The sequence below is a fragment of the Macaca nemestrina genome, chromosome 7, assembly GCF_043159975.1.
Source record: "Macaca nemestrina isolate mMacNem1 chromosome 7, mMacNem.hap1, whole genome shotgun sequence".
NCBI classification, from domain to species: Eukaryota; Metazoa; Chordata; class Mammalia; order Primates; family Cercopithecidae; genus Macaca; species Macaca nemestrina.
Window position 1 is genome coordinate 156,472,619 of NC_092131.1, and position 19,574 is coordinate 156,492,192.

Here is a 19,574-nt window from a genome sequence, read left to right on the forward strand (position 1 = left end):
AAAAAAAAGAAGAAGACCAAACTGGACCCTAAAGTCAGCAGAGCAGAAATAGAAAACTGAAAACTTCTGTCAGCAAGGAGCATAAATCTGATATGATTTCCTAGTCTCCTCAGAAGATAGCCTGAAACACTTAACTTTTTTAAGAAATAAGAATTAACTATTAGCCGGACGTGGTGGCTCATGCCTGTAATCCCAGCACTTCAGGAGGCCAAGGTGGGCAGATCACTTGAGGCCAAGAATTTAAGACTAGCCTGGCCAACATACTGCAACCCCCTCTCTACTAAAAGTACAAAAATTAGCCAGGCGTGGTGGCACACACTTGTAATCCCAGCTGCTTGAGAGGCTGAGGCACAAGAATCGCTTAAACCCAGGAGGCAGGGGTTGCAGTGAGCCGAGATCATGCCACTGCACTCCAGCCTGGGCAACAGAATGAGACTCTGAAAAAAAAAAAAAAGAAAGAAAGAAAGAAAAAGAAAAAAATCAATAAAGTAAATTTAACTTTCACGTACCAAATGGCACATGCAATACATATTTTATAATCAAATAGTATTATGCTTTTAAGTTAGACTAATATTCCTCTATTCTAAATTGATTGCATCCCTCCTTCAAAGAATCGGAATGAATGCTTTGATATGACGGCAGTCTAACTGGAAAAGTAAAGTCCCTGTTGATTGAAAGATAAGACAGCTGACTGGGCACCCCCTCCTTCCATCACTGGCCCCTGGGTCCAGACCTGGTCTGGACAAGTCTTTGGGACTTCATACCTTTCCACTACAGCCCTTCCTGGACAAGCAATACGGACTGCCTGTGTCAAAAGTTTCCTAATCTTACGTCACACGACATGGTTTGTGAGCAGCCAGGGCACCTGGCAGAGTTCAAACAGAGCTGCTGGCTAAGCAAGAATTACTCAGAGCATTCTTAATGAAAGATCCACCAAGCCAAGGACTGTCATCAACTCTTCAGCTATTTTTGCTTTTGAGGACACAGTGGGTCTTTGACTTACAATTGTCTCCTCTCAAGCCTAGGCCAGGCTGGGCCCACTCTGCTTTGGGTTTCAATAACCACAGGGTCAACCTTTAACAGATCACTTTGCAGAACACTTCCAAAATCAAAGAGGAAAACAGACAACAAACAGGCTCCAGCTCTTGTCGCCTACCCTGTTCCTCCCGCCAGACCCGAGCCAAGCTTACTGTGAGCTGTCAGTCTGGATCTCTGTAGCTTCCTGTCTCAGGGCACCAGTGAGCACTGTGTACACAGCACGGATCAGGCTTACACCTGGTGCCCAGGTGGAGTGACTGCTGGAAAACTCCTCCTCCTCCTCAACTAAATCCTCCCACCTGGGCTTTCTGGGCCTATTTAATTAATTAAGTCAGCCCTAATGCTATTATCCGTTATTTACACCTCTTAACCAAATGTTTTCTTATTTCACATCCAGAAGGCAGGATTTGGTAGGAAAATAACCTATTTTGGCCGGGTGTGGTGGCTCATGCCTGTAATCTCAGCACTTTGGGAGGCCAAGGCAGGTGGATCATGAGGTCAGGAGATCGAGACCATCCTGGCCAACATGGTGAATCCCTGTCTCTCCTAAAAATACGAAAATTATCTGGATGTGGTGGCGCATGCCTGTTATCCCAGCTACTGGGAAGGCTGAAGCATGAGAATCGCTTGAACCCAGAAGGCAGAGGTTGCAGTGAGCCAAGATCGCGCCACTGCACTCCAGTCTGGCAACAGCGCAAGATTCCGTCTCAAAGAAAAAAAACTATCATCGAAATAATAACTAACATTTCTTGTTTACCAGTTGTGCTTGTGCTGTCTCAAAGACTCCTCATAACCTTATAAATAGAATTCCCATTTTACAGATGATAAAATTGAGGGTTTGAGTAGAGATAGAGAACTTGCCTAAGGTCACATGACTAAGCAACAGAACTTAATTCAAACTAATAATTCAGGAAAAATGCCTATTGGCTGAAATTATTTTATTTTGTTTTTGAGACAGTCTCGCTCTGTTGCCCAGGCTGGAGTGCAGCAGCATGATCTCCACTCACTGCAGCCTCCGCCTCCTGGGCTTAAGCGATTCTCATGCCTCAAGTCTCTGGAGTACCTGGGATTACAGGCACCCACAACAATGCCCAGCTAATTTTTCTACTTTTAGTCCAGCTAATTTTTCTACTTTTAGTAGAGACAGGATTTCGCCACGTTGGCCAGGCTGGTCTCAAACTCCTGGCCTCAAGAGATCCACCCGCCTCGGCCTCCCAAAGTACTGCGATTGACAGGCCTGAGCCACCAGGCCTGGCCCAAGCTACTTTAAATTTGAGTGAAAATAAAATAATCCCAGCACTTTGGGAGGCCGAGGCGGGTGCATTGCTTGAGCTCAGGAGTTTGAGACCAGCCTGGGCAACAGGGAAAAACCCTGTCTCTACTAAAAATACAAAAATTAGCCAGGTGTGGTGGTGTGCTCCTATAATCCCAGCTACTAGGGAGGCTGAGGCAGGAGAATCACTTGAATCCAGGAAGAGGAGGTTGCAGTGAGTGGAGATTGCCTCACTGCACTCAAGCCTGGGCCACAGACCAAGACTCTATCTCAAAAAAAAAAAAAAAAGTTAAAGTAGCTTGGTTGAATCCCATGGAGTGAGGTGGGAGATGAGAGTGAATATATGTTTTATTTTGTTTTTTTCTAACAGAGTTTCACTCTGTTGTCCAGGCTGGAGTGCAGTGGCATGATCTCGGCTCACTGCAACCTCCTCCTTCCGGATTCAAGCGATTCTCCTATCTCAGCCTCCTGAGTAGCTGGGATTACAGGCGCCCACCACAACACCTGGCTGATTTTTATATTTTTAATAGAGACAGAGTTTCACCACGTTGGCCAGGCTGGTGTCGAACTCCCGACCTCAGGTGATTCACCTGCGTCAGCCTCCCTGTTATTAAATTTTAGCTTACTAAATAAACTGAAAAGAAAGAAATTAAGTTTTTTGGCAGAGAAGGGCAAGGTACAATAATAGTACTGATTTAATTTTTTAAGAGTCTTTATCTTTGAGAAATATACACTGAGATTCTTATAGCTGAAATGACTCAGAATGTGCTTGAAAATATTTTAGGAGGTATAAGTGGGTAGGGGTGTAGATGAAACAAAATGGGCCATGAGTTGGCAATAATTTGAAATCAGTGGATGGATATATATGGGCGTTCCTTGTGGCAGTCTATTTTTGTACATGTTTGATGAAAGTTTACACAATAAAAATTTAAAATGAGTGAATGAATGGAAAATAAAAAAAACAGTATGTCAGAGTGAACACTGGTTTTGCTCTTTAGTCACTGAAATGTTAAGGTTTGGACGTATTTCAATAATAGCAAGATATTAGCAATACAAGTAATAGCAACACAACTTATAATCATACATCCTCCCATGTGCATAGAGCTTTACAATTCAGAGGGCCCAAACCAGAGCCCACACTGGAAGTATTGATATCACTTTACAAATGGGGAAACTGAGGTTCTAAGAGGCGAGGTCACTCAAGGGTTTCACACACTGCATCAGCAGCAGGGCCAGAGCTAGCATGAATTCTTTTTCAGACGAGGAACTTTTTCTGAATATCCTTTGCAGCAGCAATGCAGGCATTAGCAGGAGCTAGCAATTCAGAGAGGGAGCAATTCCCAGTCTGCACCTTCCAGCTCCAGGGATGGCCCCTCTGCTGCGATGGGGCAGAACAGAAGAGTCCGGCATCCCTGGGTGGCCCCACATGCTGTCTCCTAGAGGGGCAGGCTTCTAAGAAGGGGCAGATCTGGGTTTTATGGGCATTGAAGCCTATATAATTTGGGGCTTCAAATTTGGGGTTTCATAACCCAAAATTACAAATACAAAATTAGATACCATATCTAATATGTATTTTGAATAAGAAAGTAAATCACAACAAATACCTGGATCCTTGGTGAGTCAGGACCCTTTGTTCTGAGATCTCTTTTAGAAAATTTATCAGAAATACAAACATAGCAATGCTTGCTAGTTACAGCCTGGCTACCTCCTGGAACATGGGAAAGCTCCCTGCGCCCACAGCCAATGAAGGGTCAAAACAAGATTTAACTAGAGGAGGTGAAAGGAACAAGGGAGGCAACCAAAACAAACATCATCATTTCCCTATTACATGAAGGACATTCCTGGAAACTGACTCACAAGATTATGGAAGCTAAGTCCCAGATCTGTAGTCAGCAAGCTGAAGACCCGGGAGAGCCTATGGTACAGTTTCAGTCTCAACACCAGCTCAAGACACAGGACAAGCCATGTTTCAGTTGAGTCTCCAGGCAGGAGAACATCCAATGTCCCAGCTCCAAGATACCCAGGCAGGGAGGGCTGATTGTCTCTCATTCATGGGAATGTTAGCCTTTTTGTTCTATTCAGGCTTTCAGCTGATTGCATAAGGCCAACCCACATTGGGGAAGACAATCTGCTTTGCTCAATCTACCCATTCAAATGTTACTCTCATCCAGAAACACCCTCACAGGCACACCCAGAATACAGTTTCACCAAATTTCTCGGCACCCCATAGCCTACTCAAACTGGAACATAAAATTAACCATCACACCCTCTGACTTAAACTCTAAGAAGGCAGGTCTAAATCTGGAAATATCTCAGAAAGGAAATTGTTACTGTCACCTGATTAGCACAACTTCAGGCACCAAGAAAATGCTGAACAGCCCATAAATGAGATTCTTAGCGTGATCTCATCTTAATCTGAAATACATGCAAGTAATGGGTCCAGTAATATTTACAGCACATATCAATGGCACTGCATTAGATACTTCATGAAACCGGGAAGGCAACTGACTGTTTCCCCTTGCTGTAAATATTCTGAGTCCTGCTGTATTAATTCTGTTTTTCATTGTCTGTGTTTTTTTTATGGTTTGACATTTGGGGGCCTCGCTAATCCCAGAGAGACTGCCCCTCCCACAACTAACTCATTCTGAGAGATGGTAAAAGGCTTGCCTGACTTGCCTATGACCACACCTTTGATGTGTAAACCAACCAATCCAGAGCCATATTCTGAACCAGCTCCTCTATCTGGCTTTTACACTCCAGGAGGCAATTTTCCTCTGCCCTGATTATTCCAGGGCCAGGCATCAGACAAATACGACTACAGGCAGCTCATGCACCCTGGAGCACTCTAAAATTATTCAAACTAGCCCATCTCAAACCTGGTCAGCCCTTTCCCCGGCCTCCCAATACCGTCTTTCGCCTGTTCTTTCCCGTCACTTTTTCTGCCCCCTGACCTACACAGGTGCTTTCCCCTATGGCCCCATGTGGGGTGTTATGCCTCCTAATTCTAGGGAACTGTGAGTAAGAGCTTCTTCCTTCATGGCAGTCACCTCCTGATCTGTTGGCCTCACCATACTTGATTAAAACAAATCCCAGGTACATTTTAATATATCTAGATTAAAATGCATGTGCTAACTATTCAGTCAGATAGAAGCTTTTACATGTTTAACAAATTTTTGCTCAGCTCCTTCTCCTCACATATGCACTAAACTGTCAGGTGGCATTTAAAATGCAATTTAAGCCAGGCGCGGTAGCTTATGCAGGTAAAAATTCTCCTAATAAAAATTCTCCTAATCCCAGCACTTTGGGAGGCCAAGGCAGGTGGATCACTTGAGGTCAGGAGTTCAAGACCGGCCTGGCCAACATGGTGAAACCTTCTCTCTAAAAAATACAAAAACTAGCCAGGCATGATGGTAGGTGCCTGTAACCCCAGCTATTCAGGAGGCTGAGTCAGGAGACACACTTGAACCCGGGAGGCGGAGCTTGCAGTGAGCCAAGATCCTGCCACTGCACTCCAGCCTGGGCAACAGGGCAAGACTCTGTCTTAAAAAGGAAAAAAAAAAAAAAAAAGACGCCACCTCTAAAATGCAATTTAATTACATATTACCGAAGAATGTTACAATTATGTGGGTGATTGAGCTAAATTTTTGCAACTAAATAACATAGTTACAGTTTGAGTTTTTAATGCAGTAACCGCTCTAGAAGCAGCAGCACGTGGCCTTCCTTTCCTTTGCCATATACTATCCTCCATTCTATTGAAACTTAAGATATCTTCTCTACCAAGAAAAATCTTCACATCTGTTTTATCCATTTAACCTTGATAAAGGAGGGCATCCGCCAGAAGTGCTGGGAGAGGAAGGTAAGAAACAGGTTTTCTGCAGCATATAAGTCTGTGCAAATTCAGGTTTATACCTACACTGAATTTGTCTCAATCGCACAATGGCTAAATTTGCAGAAGTGAAAATCAGGAAACATAATCTAAGCTGAATTTTTCTTAGGAGAATTTTTACCTGCACAAATGATATAGGATTAAATTACTTACATTTAGCTATGCTAAATATGTAAGTGCATCTTTACGAAACAGACTTACATGAAATCCGCATAGTCACAATTCTGCTGCTATTTAAGAATGCTTCCAGCCTGGGCGCGGTGGCTCACACCTGTAATCCCAACACTTTGGGAGGCTGAGGCAGGTGGATCATGAGGTCAGGAGATTGAGACCATCCTGGCTAACACAGTGAAACTCCGTCTCTACTAAAAATACAAAAAATTAGCCGGGCGTGGTGGCACGCACTTGTAGTCCCAGCTACTCGGGAGGCTGAGGCAGAAGAATTGCCTGAACCTGGGAGGCAGAGGTTGCAGTGAGCCGAGATCGCACCACAGCACTCCAGCCTGGGCGACAGAGTGAGACTCTGTCTCAAAAAAAAAAGAATGTTTCCACAAGTATTCATTTAGCGCCTACTATACATAAGGATGCATGCTGAGAGACAGCAATTTCTCCAGGCCTGGCCCCCTCCCACTCTTTTAGCTAGGGCATTGAGGCTTTACACGGGAAAACAAAGTTCTGGAAAGTGATCGCGCAAAGGAGCAGCTTTGAGTAGGAGAAACTTCTGGTGTTGGAACAAATTAACCCTGCTGTTGGAGGAGAAACAAAACCAGTTTGACACAGGCTGATTTTCACAAACAGTTAGGAGACTATTGGAGTGGTCCAGGTGTGAGCATTAGAAATGCAAATAAACATTCAGATAAGATAGAGGCTGGGAAGAGAGAAAAATTTCAGCAGATGTGGGAAAGGTTTCTGGAAGAAAAAAAAAAGCCAAAGCTGACATCTAGGCAGCTGAAGAAAAAGGAATTATATGAGCAGAAAAAGGGAAGTTATGGCAGGGACCTGTTTGGGCTACTTTTGGACAGTTGGGTTCAAGATTTTGAAAGTAGAATCACTTGCAATGAGAATCTCCTAACTGTGGATATAAAGGAGGGCAGTCGAGCGCACTGGGAAGAGGGAGAAAGAAGATTGGCTAGGCATGTGTTACTAAAGTTTACGTCTGAGAGCTTAATCCCAGACAATGGCAATTTGATCTAGGGGTCACAAAGCAGCAACCTGCAAGCCAAGTGCAGGCCGGAGCCGTGTTTTGCTTGGCTCACAGTGCTTTTCTTGAATTTTTAATTCAGCATCAACATTAAAAAATTTGGAAATCTCGCCAAAAATATTCCAGATTCTTGGCCTCTAACACTAAGCCCACATTCTCACATGGAAACTCTTGGCTGGAGCTGAGCAGTCATTGGTCTTCTCCACCTTGCACAAGGTTTCAGTTCACTCCAGCCCCACTCAGCCTATGTTGTTCATTTGTTACCTACTCAGCCCTGGTGTGCACTTAAGCCTGTGGTTACCGCTAATGGCAGTGAGAGCCCTTGGAAGGTTTTAATAAAGCTGGGTTTAGGCCAGGCGCAGTGGCTCAAGCCTGTAATCCCAGCACTTTGGGAGGCCGAGACGGGCGGATCACGAGGTCAGAAGATCGAGACCATCCTGGCCAATACGGTGAAACCCCGTCTCTACTAAAAAATGCAAAAAACTAGCCGGGCGAGGTGGCGGGCGCCTGTAGTCCCAGCTACTCGGGAGGCTGAGGCAGGAGAATGGCGTGAACCCGGGAGGTGGAGCTTGCAGTGAGCTGAGATCCGGCCACTGCACTCCAGCCTGGGCGACAGAGCGAGACTCCGTCTCAAAAATAAATAAATAAATAAATAAATAAAGCTGGGTTTTGAAAGACTTAGAAAGAGTCCCCAGGAGAAGTTGAGAGGATGAATTGCAGCAATTCAGTTGAGTTCAGCATTTTTGAGTGTTTACTAGATGCCAGGCATTGTGCTAGGCACTGCAGAGTCAATGACGGGTAAGAAGAGTCTATCTGTTATAAAAGGAAAGACCAGGAATATGAAGATCCATTAAGTGGCTGTTTCAGAAATTCAGGCACCAGTGAGGGCAGGGTCTGGGCAAAAGGAACAGAGATGAAGGGTGTGAATGTGAGACACACATTGACATTTTTGCGACAATCAGCTATAGGGGATAAAGAAGAAGGAAGAATGTGAACTATGACATTATATCCACTTGTTCAGGTGAATATAATGAAGACAGGACGTAAGTAGCCATACTAGAATTATTCAAAGTGGAGTAAAGGTCCAAGGCACTGTGAGAGAGAAGAAAAGCACACCCCTTGAAAACTGAATGAGTGCTGTTCCGAGAAAGGATAGCAGCTGTGCTCTTCCTCTTGGCACACCTCCTCTTGAGTAATAGCAGTGTTATTATTCTTGCCTGTGTGTTCAGGAACTGTATTAGTATATTGTTAACAAATAAAGAAAATGGAGCAATCTTCACTTAGCCCTGCAGGGCCATGTTGAAACTCTCCCTCTGTAGCTGTTATAAATCCAAACATTTGTTTAAATATTAAGCTGTGAAGCAAGTACACCAGTAGTGGGCCAGGACTGAGTCATCGGGAAACAGGAACAATCTATATAGCTCTCTGATGATTCAAGAACTGGAGCCGCACTGGGGTTCTTTAGTTCCCTCACTCTTCAGGGCAAAACTGTAGGAATTTCCTTTACAGAGTTACTGATTAAGAGTTGCTAATGAGGACTTTACAATGAAACAGTGGCTCCCTTTGCTCCTGAGAAATGTCCTACACATTTCCCTGGCCTATGCTTCTTTTACAATCAGAGAATGCATTATAACAAGAGAACTGACAATTTCACCAAACCAATACAATTGCTAAGCAGAAAACAAGAATTATATTTACACAAGGAAAATGCTTGCATTCAGATTCCAGGAAAGAAAACACATGTCAGTCAATTGGATTATTGCAACTGAAAGTTAAGAGTTTTGACTGAATTATATAGAAAAAAAAAAAGAACACCTTGTTTTTCTGCTTGCTGTAGCCAGTGGGAGCCTGACTTCTCACGTTCTAGTACATAAATAAGCACAACTTAGCTCTACTTCAACCCCACCACTCATAGTTGGCCTCTGGTCAGGTAATTTTCAGGTTTCCTTCCCTAGTCTGTATATGCCTGTGTGTGCCCATCTGCAGACTGTAGGACACGACTCACTGGAAAAAGAAGTCTGATGTGGAATCAATGTACTCCCAGTCACACAACAGGGATCAACTTGGTTTCCTGAGTTTGTTAAATCACCACATTAAAACTACTCATCAGCCTCAGGAGCATTGGGATTTCCACTCAGAATCTGACATGCAAGAAGTTCACTGTAAACCGGACTGGCCATTTCATTCAGGCATATCATTCCTTGGAATCCAGTGTGTGTGGTCTTACCATAATGAGAAAACACTCTTTAATTACAAGGTATACATCTGCTATTTGAACATAGTTGGAGAGACTCTAAACTCAATCCTTTAATAGTTGGGATAGAATGAGGTGTAGACAGCTCACATGTCTCCTGTGTCCAGCTAGATGACACTGACCCATTCCCAGTGAAGCTTTGTCTGAGGGCATATCAAAAGTCAAAAGACCGAGGACCACAGCCCAGGGAGTGCTAGGTACAGCTCATCCTGACCCATTTTGGGCCATGTTTTCTTCATCAATGGAATAAAGGAGCAGGCTGGGTGGCATCAAACTTTGCTATCCTCTAAAACTTTGCTATCTTCTAAACGACAAAAGGAAAATAGAAGTTCACAAGCAGGCTTTCAAATGGGGACACTTGTTCTAATAACTCCTTAGATTGACCCGAGATGTGAATTTTTGTGACAAAGAATAACAAGGCTTTAATAAGCAGGCCTGGAACATAATTAGAACGGAAACCATTCCTCCCAATCTCTCCCCCCAAGTCCCCAAATCATTTGTGGAAGTCTTGATATGTGACAGGCATTGTGCTATGCACTTTACATAATTACTCACAAAAACCAGAGAGCTGGGAATTACTATTCCCATTTTATATAAGTGAGGAAATGGAGATTGTGAGACCATGAGATAGTCATTTAGCCATTTTGAGTCCATTCCCTGAGTATAAAATAAGTGGAGGTGTCTAGTTGCCATTAAAGACCTTTCTTATTCAATGATTCAAAACAAGCTTGGATTTCATCACCTAGACCTTGAAAGGCTCATGACTTTCCTCCAAACTCAGATGCCCCTCATCCATCTCAAGCATCATTTATGCGCTCACAAAAACACGAAACCACATTTACTAGACCAGCACTGTCTTGAAAAGCTCTCACAATCTATACTGCAAACACGGTGGTTGTTAAAACGCATCATTTTCCTATAAAGACATCATGGACTACCTTAGAACAAATAGCCAAAGATATAAAAAAGTTATCATAGAGTGAAATCACCACAATCCCCACTTCCAGAAGCAGCCCTCCCTCCCAGAAGTCAGAAATTGATCCCAGGATAAAGACAAGCCATTTTCTCTCCATTCACGTAGCTAGGGTCAGAGCTGCTGGTTCCCAGCTGGGCAGAATGAAAATTCCCTGAGGACTGGGCTAGAGCCAAAACATGGAGATTCATTATGATCAGAAGGGAGTCACCCCATGGTATTCAAGGATGATCATCAACATCATCACCCATCACCCACCATGCATTTATAAAGTACTTACTATGTACATGGCACAACAACTAACCTGCATCACTTACTGAAGAGGCCAAGTTTCTCTCTTCCTAACAATCAAAATCATGAAGGTGAATATGACTTTAACAACCTCAGGCAGGATCCTAGGGACTACACAGGGTGTCTGTAGAAGGAAAGTGCATGGGAGACTCTTCTGCGTAGGTGGGGTAAGGGATCCTAAGAGCAAGTGATGGACATGTCGGGATCATGACTTAAAAGAGATGTGCCCAGTTGTAGCCATTTTTTTAAACCAATTGTCCATTTGGTAGAACCAGTTGTATTAATTTGCTAGGGCTGCCATAACAAAACACTATAGACTAGATGAAGTCTAGAACAGAAATTTATTTTCTCAAAGTTCTGGAGATTGAAAGTCCAAGACCTCGGTGCTGACGAGACTGGTTTCTCCTGGGACCTCTCTCCCCAGTCTGCAGAGGGCCACCTTCTCACTGTGCCTTTGCATGGCCTTTTCTCTATGCACATGTGCTCCTGACGAGTCTTCTTCTTATAAGGATACTATTCATATTTGATTAGGACCCCACTCTAATGATCTAAATTTAATTATTCTTTTTTTTTTTTTTTTTTTTGAGACAGAGTCTTGCTCTGTTGCCCAGGCTAGAATGCAGTGGTGTGATGATCTTGGCTCAATGCAACCTCCTCCTCTCGGGTTCAAGCAATTCTCATGCCTCAACCCCCTGAGTAGTTGGAATCACAGATGCACACTACCCCCCCCCCACCAGCTAATTTTTTGAATTTTTAGTAGAGGTGGGGTTCCCCTATGTTGGCTAGGCTAGTCTCAAACTCCCAGCCTCAAGTGATCTGCTCACCTCGGCCTCCCAAAGTGCTGGGATTACAGGCGTGAGCCACCATGCCTGGCTAATTATTCTTTTATTGAGACAAGGTCTTGCTATGTTGCCCAGGCTAGCCTCAAACTTCTGAGCTCAAGCAGTTCTCCCACCTCAGCCTCCCAAGTAGCTGGGGCTACAGGTGCTCACCACCACTTCTGACTAAGGCACTATCTCCTAATACAGTCACATTCTAAGATACTGGGGATTAGGGTTTCAATATATGAATTTGGTGAGTCCATAACACCAGTATTTGCCCTTCCCAAAGTTATAGACATAGATAGTCCCAGTGTGCTCTAAATTTCCGGGGGTTTTTTTGTGGTGGTTGTTCTGTTTTGTTTTTTCCACAAAGTTCTCTACCTCCTGTCCCAATTTAGCACTTTCTCAATGTAAATCACAGGGATGATTGGCTAGATCTACTTTTCTTTATTATTATTACCATCCACATCTGGGAATTACAAAGATTTTTAAGGTTGGGATTAAGAAGCTACTGGTTGCCCAGCGCAGTGGCTCACGCCTGTAATCCCAGCACTTTGGGAGGCTGAGGTGGGTGGATCACGAGGTCAGGAGTTCGAGACCAGCCTGGCCAACATGGTGAAACCCCGTCTCTACTAAAAATACAAAAATTAGCCGAGTGTGGTGGTCCCAGCTACTCAGGAGGCTGAGGTAGGGGAATCACTTGAACCCAGGAGGTGGAGGTTGCAGTGAGCTGAGATCATGCCACTGCACTCCAGCCTGGGTAACAGAGTGAGACTCCATCTCAAAAAAAAAAACAAAACAAAACAAAAAAGCAACTGGTTGGCTTCAAGCCAGGTCTGGGCAGCTTTTCATAAACTACCCAAACTGCTCCTATTTACCAAGTCTTCAGAGTCAACGAGGAGTTATATAGTAGACAGTGGAGCAAGGAAAGGTGAAAGGAGAAGAAAAAAGTACATCTATGCCCAGAAATGCCTTGTCATGGATCTGTCTCCATTCTTTATAAGACACTTCCTGTGTTACAACACATCGGATTAACAAAGCTAGACACAGGCAACATGGGGGAGAAACTGTTCTGCAAAGGAATCCAGTTTCCTTTCAACATTCAATTTCATTTTCACTGGCAGAACACCAGCCACGCAGACACGCACACACAGACCCTGGGCCCTGACTGACATTTCAAGCACCCCCGTTCCAGATGTGTTTATATATTTGTCCAGCCAGAAAAAAAAAAAAAAAAAAAGCCCCAAATTTAAACAAAGTCATTTCCCAAACCACGAGCTGTCTCCTTAACGAATTTGGTTTTTTGAACTTAGTCACAAGCAACCCTTTCCAACCCAACTATTCATTCAATAAATATTGAGTACCTCCCCAGGCTTGGGGATATAAGGCCATAAGCTTGGGAAGGGATACAGATAAGTTCTGATAAATGGTACCTACTTCAGCCCTCTATACCAAGTGCAGTGCTGGGTGCCTTAAATTCTTGGGAAGGTGTTATTATCTCCACTGTACAATGAAGAAGCCGAGGCTCAAAGAAATTCAAAAGCCAAGGTTAGGTTGGGCGTGGTGGCTGCTTTGGGAAGCAGGGAAGGGCAGATCGCTTGAAGTCAGCAATTCAAGACCAGTCTCCCCAACATGGTAAAACCATGTCTCTACCAAAAAATACAAAAATTAGCCAGGTGTGGTGGTGGGCAGCTGGTGTAATCCCAGCTACTAGGGATACTGAGGCAGGCGAATCACTGGAACCCACAAGGAGGCTGCAGTGAGCGGAGATTGCCTCACTGCACTCCAGCTTAGGTGATAGAGCAAAACAATCTCTAAAAAAAAAAAAAAAAAAAAAAAAAAAAAAAAAAAGCCAAGGTTACAATGGACCTTGGAAATATCAATGGAAGTGTCAAGCCCAGAAGCCAAGTCATCTGGTCAGAGCCCTTTCTACTATCAGAGGATCCTAACCTGGACCCAAGAACGTAGAGGGAAAATTTTTTTACATCTTTATTTTTACTGATATTTAATATGTACATCTTTTATTTCTCTAGTATCTAACTGAAATTTAACATTTACTTCAATTATGTATGTAGCCAACAAACTACAGCAGTATTGGCAGTACTAAGACTTTGTCACCAATAGAAATCACAGATATTGGCTAGGCACAGTGGCTCATGCCTGTAATCCCAGCACTTTGGGAGGCCAAGGCGGGCATATCACGACGTCAAGAGATCGAGAGACCATCCTGGCCAATATGGTGAAACCCCGTCTCGACTAAAAATACAAAAATTAGCTGGGCATGGTGGCACGCGCCTGTAGTCCCATCTATTCTGGAGGCTGGGGCAGCAGAATCGCTTGAACCCGGGAGGCGGAGCTTGTGGCGAGCCAAGACCGCGCCACTGCACTCCAGCCTGGTTACAGAGAAAGACTCCGTCTCAAATAAATAAATAAATAACATATTTTCTTATATTACAAGTGTTACCTATATCTTGAAATATTGTTTATTTTCTTTACTACTTCAAAATTATGGTAACTGATCCACTGCTAGATCTTGTTATTTAATAACCTTGTTATTAAATAATGCATTAGTTTTTTAAAGACATATATATTACTATAGCATAAATTCTTTTAACGTTTTGACAAGTGTTTTGCAATTGGTTTCCTTTATAATACTCCTCCTTTTGTTTTATATCTTTAAAAAAGCATTGTTCTGGTCCGGCCTAGTGGCTCACTCGTGTAATCCCAGCATTTTGGGAGGCCAAAGTGTGCGGATCACTTGAGGCCAGGAGTTCGAGACCAGCTGGACAACACGATGAAACCCGCCTCTACTAAAAATATCAAAATTAGCCAGGTTTGCTGGCCTGGGCCTGTAGTCCCAGCTACTCGGGAGGCTGAGGCAGGAGAATCGCTTGAACCAGGGAGATGGAGGTTGCAGTGAGCCAAGATCGCGCCACTGCACTCCAGCCTAGGCGACAGAGCAAGACTCTGTCTCAAAAAAAAAAGTATTATTCTGAGAAAGAGTCTTTAACCTTCCCAGAAATGCCAAAGGGGTACACAGCACAAAAATGGACCAGAGCCCTGCATTATAGCAACGGGCAGCCCAGGCAAAGCCAGGGGCTCTGCACAGTGTCTTTGAGCAAAAAGCCAGGTTAGAATTACCATAAATAAAAGAGACAGATGAAGAGGAAAGGAAATGAGCCCAGATTCCACCAGAAGACCCTTTCTCCCTTTCCGCCAATTCCTGTTCAGCAGGTGCCCTAAATCCTCTCCCCTTCAGGTTTCAGCTGCAGCCGACCCCTCGAGCGCCCCTCTGTCCCACGCGCAGTGTCGGTGGATGACTGTCAGTCCCTGGTCCCCGGATGCCGAGCACTCAGCCCCGCTCAGGGACGGTGCCGAGTGACAATCAACAGGTGGAAGGCGCCAGAAATGTCCACACACCAAGACCACGGATACTTCGGTTTTTAAGAACCCCTCTCGGCTTGGCCTCTCCGCGGCCCTGAGGCTCTGACACTCCGAGAAGGAAGCGAGTCCCAAGACCCGGGTTCTGGACAAGGGCAGCAAGAGCTGCGGGTGTCCGGAGTTGAGGAAGCAAAGTTTGGGGCGCGGCGCACCGGGTCTGCTGAGCCCCAGCTGCGGAAACCGAGTTAAGCCAACAAACAGCCTCAGTGGTAGGCACTGTCCCTGCCCAGTCTCCCTCCACTGGCCCAGGGCCAGAGATCGGCCGCCGATGCCTCTTACCCAGGCGTGAGCGGAGCCTTCGGTCACTGCGTTGGCGCAGCAAAAACCGCCGCTCCCTTCTGGGTCTCAAGGCCTGTACCCGGGCCCCGCCCGCCCGCCCTCCAGGGGAAGGCTGGAGGCGGGGAAAGAGAGGCTCCCCCCAGGAAAGGTCCCGAAAGGTCCCGCCGTGCCCCGCCTGGCGCCGCAGCCCTGGCACCATGGTCAGTGCACACATCAGGGCTTTGAGCGCTCACGGGGCACAGAACCAGGAACAAGCGTCCATCTGGCCTGGGGCGCTGCTGGCTGTGCAGACTCGCCCCTTGCGCGCCCTGAAGGGCGGCCCTGCAGGCTCGGGCGCACAGGCGAGGACACCGAGGCCACCTGACGCTTCCGCCCCCTGGGTGCCAACAGCGTTTTGTAATCAGGGCAGGCAAAAGCGCAGGCGGGGCGCTGGGCAGAGAGGCCCTGGCTGTTCCCACTGGGTCCTCCTATGTGCCCTGGGCTTCTCACCAGGTTCCCACAGCTGCCCAGAAACACAGGTATTCCCGCGCTCATTCCACAGAGAAGGTGACCAAGGTTCAGCTTTGGTATGCGCTGGAGCCCTTCCCTCAAAACGCGCAGGCAGGGGTAAGCTGGCTTCCAGCCACTGGCCTCCACAGTGTCCCGTCCCATATTCATGACTGGACATTTTCAATTGGTGGCTCTTTCCAGGTGGATGTAAAGTGTCAGTGAGTGGTTCTCCCCCATACCAGATTCAGTAACCCTTTTTACAATAAATACAGGGTGTCCCAAAAGTCTCGTAACCTAAGAAGTGCAAGTGCTAGAAGCGTTCAAAAAAACAACCCTTGAAAGTTTGAGTTTCTTTTAGACTTACTTGGTTTCATGAATTTTGAATAATATATATATATATATATATATATATTTTTTTTTTTTTTTTTTTTTTGAAACAGAGTCTCACTGTGTCGCCCAGGCTGGAGTGCAGTGAGCAGAGCAATCTCGGCTCACTGCAACCTCTGCCTCATGGGTTCAACCAACTCTCGTGCCTCAGCCTCCCGAGTAGCTGGGACTACAGGTGTGCCCACCATGCCCGGCTAATTTTTGTATGTTTCAGTAGAGATGAGATTTCACCATCTTGGCCGAGCTGGTCTCAAACTCCTGGCCTCAAGCGATCTGCCCTCCTGGGCCTCCCAAAGTGCTGGGATTACAGGCGTGAACCACCATGCCTGGCTTGAATTATTTTTAAAAATGTTTTCAACTGATGCTTTCTATCTTTAATCAAAGGAACTGACTGTGTCTAGGCAAAATCATCATGAACAATATAATACAAACACAGACTGTAGACTTTTATTGGTAACTCAATTCCATCTGCAGCATTGCTTCTGTGACATGATTTCCTTTTCTTTTTTTTTTTTTTTTTTTTTTTGAGACGAAGTCTCACTCCCTTGTTCAGGCTGGAGTGCAGTGGCATGATCTCAGCTCACTGCAACCTCCGCCTCCCAGATTCAAGTGATTCTCCTGCCTCAGCCTCCCGAGTAGCTGGGACTACAGGCATCCACCACTACCCATGGCTAATTTTTGTATTTTTAATAGAGACAGGGTTTCATCATGTTGGCCAGGCTGGTCTTGAACTCCTGACCAAGTGATCCACCCACCTTGGTCTCCTAAAGTGCTGGGATCACAGGTGTGAGCCATCACACCCAGCCAACATGATTTTTTGAAATGGCAAATAACTCTGGTAAAGAAGCTCTGAACAAAACAAAGTATACTCTTTCCTTCCTTTATTCCAATGTAACCATTCCTGGAAATTTTAGTATATTAAAGCCATGCAAAATACCTAATGTTTATAATTATCTGAACTAGAACCTAAATAACTTTACCAAAAAAAATTGATTTTGCATACTTGAATGTTGGCACAAGGCACAGGATACCAGAAATTGTGCAGGACTCTGGACAGTTAACTGGGTTTTTGGTATTTTTGGTTTTTTGGTTTTTTTTTCATTGAGACAGGGTCTTACTCTGCTACCCAGATTTGAGTGCAGTGGTGCAATAACAGCTTACTGCAGCCTTGACCTCTGGAGCTCAAACAGTCTTCCCACCTCAGCCTCCCAAGTAACTGAGACCACAGGCATGTGCCACCATGCCCAACTAATTTTTTTCTGAATTCATTTATATTTTGTAGAGATGGGGGCCTCACTATATTGCCCAGGCTGGTCTTGAACTCCTGGGCTCAAGCCATCCTCCTGCCTCAGCCTCTCAAGATGCTAGGATTAGAGGAGTGGGCCACCATGTCCGGCCAGGACAGTTCATTGTTACATGGCACTGTTCACATAGCACGGGAGGTTGGCTTCCTTGGTTCCCGCTCTCTAAATGCCAATAGACTGTGTCCCAAATTTATGACAAATAAAAAGTCCCCTCCCATATTTCCAAAATGCTTCACCCCACGTCCCAGTCCCATCACCCTCCACATCCAAGCCAAGAAGCCCTGGTTTAAATGGGAAGGATACAGGCAGGAAGGAGTCACAGGGGATGTGCTGCCTGCTGGGTGGTTTGAGACTAATGGCTGCGGAATCAGATTCAGAGTTAAGAAACATGTCCTGGGCCGAGTGCGGTGGCTCATGCTTGTAATCCTAGCACTTTGGGAGGCTGTGGCGGGCGGATCACGAGGTCAGGAGCTCGAGACCAGCCTAGCCAGCATGGTGAAACTCTCTCTCTACTAAAAATACAAAAAAATTAGCTGGGCATTGTGGCACGTGCCTGTAGTCCCAGCTACTCAGGAGGCTGAGGCAGGAGAATTGCTTGAACCCGGCAGGCGAAGGTTGCAGTGAGCCAAGATCGTGCCACTGCACTCTAGCCTGGGTAACAGACTGAGATTCCATTAAAAAAGAAAGGAAGGGAGGGAGGGAAGGAGGGAGAGAGGGAGGGAGGGAAGGAGGGAGGGAAGGAAGGGGAGGAAGAGAGGGAGGGAGATGTCCTGACCATATCCCACATGCTGAGAGCCTCCAGTGTATTTGTTCTACTATCTCACTCAACAACCCTCCTTCCAGTGCAAAAGAGAACACTTCAAAGGAGAACAGAAGTTGTAACTTGCCCATCAGACAAGGAAGGGGACTGAGAGTTGACTCACTCACTCTTGCAGTCATTCTTTCATCTGATGCATATTCTCTGAGTCCTCGCCTTCTGTGTCCAACTAGCCCTGTGCCTGCTGTCTAGGCATACACTGTTGAAAAAAATCAGACTTGATTCCTACCCATGTGAAGTTTGCAGAGGAATGAAAGTGCACTTGGGGATATGGGAAAGTGAAAGAAGAATCATTAAAGGGTGGGAAGTGATAGGAGGAGCTAGCACTAAGAGGAACACACCCCAATTCAAGAACATCCGGGAGAAGGAACACAAATCCAAACCAGGGCTCTGGGAAGATCTGCAGGCACATGGGCAGAAAGGGCTGGCAACAGGAACGGGTGGAAATAGTGAACGGAACAGTGAAAGGGATCCTTATCACAAGAAAGGGAAGGCTCAGGAGGAAGATCAGAGCAAAGAGGCTGATCCTCCTGTACTGTCCTTCCTGCCTGATCAGCAAGCCCCACCCTCATCCCTTCCCTGCAGCAAACACTTCCTGGGTGAGTAGCTAGAGAAACAGCTCATACCCTAGCCTCCCCAGCAAACCCTCCCTAGCTGGGACAGTAACCTAGCAAAGGCTTCACAGCTGCAATGAGACTTGTGGGAGAGCTGGGAATGAGTTCCTGCTATGCATCAGGGAGCAAGCATCACATGGTGTTTCATCCTGCCAAACCATAAGGCAGCCTCAGAACCAGATAGGCAGATGAACAGGGTGTGTTAGTTTGTTTTCACACTGCTGATAAAGACATACCCAAGACTGGGAAGAAAAAGAGGTTTAATTGGACTTACAGTTCCACGTGGCTGGGGAGGCCTCAGAATCATGGAGGGAGGCAAAAGGTACTTCTTACATGGTGGCAGCAAGAGAAAATGAGGAAGAAGCAAAAGCAGAAACCCCTGATAAACCCATCAGATCTCATGAGACTAACTCACTATCATGAGAATAGCATGGGAGAGACCAGCACCCATGATTCAATTATCTCACCCTGAGTCCCTCCCATAACACGTGGGAATTCTGGGAGCT

The 19,574-nt window shown here is 45.5% G+C and overlaps 1 protein-coding gene across 2 annotated transcripts in view; it reads right to left on the reverse strand.

The window, feature by feature from the left end:
- The window catches only part of SQOR (sulfide quinone oxidoreductase), a 58,632-nt gene extending 39,961 nt beyond the window's left edge, over positions 1-18,671 (reverse strand). Inside the window, exon 1 of one of the 2 annotated variants that reach the window (XM_011756939.2) lies at positions 18,561-18,671. The gene's annotated coding sequence lies outside the window, so the exon portion shown is untranslated. Of the gene's footprint in view, positions 1-15,457; positions 15,548-18,560 lie in introns of those variants that run through there. The other variant, XM_011756933.2, reaches the window with a different exon arrangement.
- Between the last annotated feature and the right edge of the window lie 903 nt (positions 18,672-19,574).